The following is a 3,360-nucleotide window of genomic DNA, read 5'->3' on the forward strand; positions in this document are numbered from 1 at the left end:
TGCCACTGTTGAGCTGTTCGGGCTCACATTTACGAAAGTTTTAAATCTGGGACAGATGTAAGCTAAATACCTTGCAGCGCTGCAAGAGCTTTTGTAACATTCTTGCTTAGTTCTGTGAGATAAGAAAAAAGATATTAAAGTTACTTTGTGTGTTTGGCAGTTAGCTAGTAGAGCTGCGACATACGAAGCTCTTATCGCCGTTGGTAAGTATCACTGTAGTTGGTACCAAGATGGCCCTAAGTAATTACTAAGCGGATAAGTGGCATCTTAAGATAGTTCCGTTCCACGAGTGCTATATATATGTAATAACTAGCTAGATAGTACAGCGGGGTAGCGATACCAGGTATATATACCAGGTATATAATGAGTTATTACATATTATTGTATATGTGTGTTTATGGTTAATGATATATTATTACGTATATCATCATTCATGTGGTTCATAATTACAGCCATGAGGTTGTTTGATAGAGTCGACTCTATCTATCTCCTTGCTTGTAAGTGGATGTTTCTATGATGCGCCATATCTTTCCCGATCCCCTTCAAGAAATTATCATCATAATAGTTGCGCGATTGCGCCTCGTGCATTGTCGTACGTGAATGTGTGTGTGTGTGTGTGTTGTGTGTGTGTGCACACGTGTGCGTGTGCGTGTCTGTGTGTGTGCGTGTCTGTGTGTATGCGCGCGTGCGTACGCTATACACACGCGTGCTATACGGATGTGTGTGTATAGCAGCTGCAGTACAAGGTGTATATAAGGGGCAACTCGGTCCCCTAGGAGATGCAAGAGGGAGTTTGGTCTAGTGGTATGATTCTCGCTTCGGGTGCGAGAGGTCGTGGGTTCGATTCCCGCAACTCCCCTTTTGGACGTGGTGCGCGACGGCGTCTGCATGCATGCCGACGCATGGATCATGTATGGATCATCGGGGTGCAGAACGGATGTAAACCTGGTGGAGGGATGCATCCAATTCCCCAAAATGCACGAGGTGATGATGATGGTGATGATGAGAATGCACGAGACGGTTCCGGTTCACTTCTCTGCCGCACACAATTGTGTGCAACCATCTACTACCCGGACATGCACCAGGCACTACTCGGGAGAGCTAGCTAGCTAAACAGGCGACCAGCCGGCAGCTTGGCGATTTTGCTGGTAAGCACGTGTTTTTCGGAGGGAGGGAGGGAGGGAAAGAGGTAGGGTGATGTTAGGGGCCCCTGCATGCTCTGGCTACTCACACTATCCTCAACCATACATCCTGTCCTTTGACACCCACGCACTGCACATACAGCTCTATCTAAAGTCTCTCCTGGCAATTAAAACTGTTGCTTGTACAAGTGTTGGGTACAATGTATGTCCGCAGTCTTTTATGGTGTTCCCCCTGTTGGACTGATCAGTCATGAGGACTGAGGTTGGCTTGTGGGGTCCATGGTACACCTTTCCCGGTGCCCCCGGGGCCCCCTGCCAGCCTCTATTTGCTGGGCTATCTTTACCTCGGTTATAGTGCTTGTTATTATTGGTCTCATTGGGGTTTCCGTGCACTGATGATCATCAGTGCATGGAAACTGGGGAACAGGTCATGACCTGATGACATGTTTTGCTTCCCTCGAGGGCCAGAGCTCTGGCCTCTACCTGCTGAACTATATATCTATGTATACTGTTCTGTACAGTGCTCGTTGACTGAGCTCACAGCTGTAGCAGGGGTTTTCGTGCACTGCCCACCGGTGATCTACGAAATGCTTGGATATTAATTGTGTGGTGCATATATTATCTACACTCGTGGAACGCCACCACTTAGTATCTTCTTAATACCATCTTAGTGCTACCCACTTCATATGTCCTTCATAGCTACCTGGTAACATTCTTAATAGGCCGCTTAGTAGGTCACTTAGTATCATGTTACATACTAATGGTACTCGAAGCGCTTAGTCCCGAATACTAAGTCCTCCAAACAAATATTAAGTGACATTTATTAAGAACTTCATGATCAAGCAATTATGAAGTAATAAATATATGAAGTAACATTTACTAGGGGCAAATGCTTGCTNCATAGATGATTCTAAGTAAGGAATTACTTTCTGGAGGTGTAAGATTGACATTTCACTGCCACTGTTGAGCTGTTCGGGCTCACATTTACGAAAGTTTTAAATCTGGGACAGATGTAAGCTAAATACCTTGCAGCGCTGCAAGAGCTTTTGTAACATTCTTGCTTAGTTCTGTGAGATAAGAAAAAAGATATTAAAGTTACTTTGTGTGTCTGGCAGTTAGCTAGTAGAGCTGCGACATACGAAGCTCTCATCGCCGTTGGTAAGTATCACTGTAGTTGGTACCAAGATGGCCCTAAGTAATTACTAAGCGGATAAGTGGCATCTTAAGATAGTTCCGTTCCACGAGTGCTATATATATATATATATAATAACTAGCTAGATAGTACAGCGGGGTAGCGATACCAGGTATATATACCAGGTATATAATGAGTTATTACATATTATTGTATATGTGTGTTTATGGTTAATGATATATTATTACGTATATCATCATTCATGTGGTTCATAATTACAGCCATGAGGTTGTTTGATAGAGTCGACTCTATCTATCTCCTTGCTTGTAAGTGGATGTTTCTATGATGCGCCATATCTTTCCCGATCCCCTTCAAGAAATTATCATCATAATAGTTGCGCGATTGCGCCTCGTGCATTGTCGTACGTGAATGTGTGTGTGTGTGTGTGTTGTGTGTGTGTGCACACGTGTGCGTGTGCGTGTCTGTGTGTGTGCGTGTCTGTGTGTATGCGCGCGTGCGTACGCTATACACACGCGTGCTATACGGATGTGTGTGTATAGCAGCTGCAGTACAAGGTGTATATAAGGGGCAACTCGGTCCCCTCAGGAGAAGCAAGAGGGAGTTTGGTCTAGTGGTATGATTCTCGCTTCGGGTGCGAGAGGTCGTGGGTTCGATTCCCGCAACTCCCCTTTTGGACGTGGTGCGCGACGGCGTCTGCATGCATGCCGACGCATGGATCATGTATGGATCATCGGGGTGCAGAACGGATGTAAATTTACATAAACCTGGTGGAGGGATGCATCCAATTCCCCAAAATGCACGAGGTGATGATGATGGTGATGATGAGAATGCACGAGACGGTTCCGGTTCACTTCTCTGCCGCACACAATTGTGTGCAACCATCTACTACCCGGACATGCACCAGGCACTACTCGGGAGAGCTAGCTAGCTAAACAGGCGACCAGCCGGCAGCTTGGCGATTTTGCTGGTAAGCACGTGTTTTTCGGAGGGAGGGAGGGAGGGAAAGAGGTAGGGTGATGTTAGGGGCCCCTGCATGCTCTGGCTACTCACACTATCCTCAACCAA

Source organism: Volvox carteri (genome assembly GCF_000143455.1).
Source record: "Volvox carteri f. nagariensis unplaced genomic scaffold VOLCAscaffold_34, whole genome shotgun sequence".
Lineage (NCBI taxonomy): Eukaryota > Viridiplantae > Chlorophyta > Chlorophyceae > Chlamydomonadales > Volvocaceae > Volvox > Volvox carteri.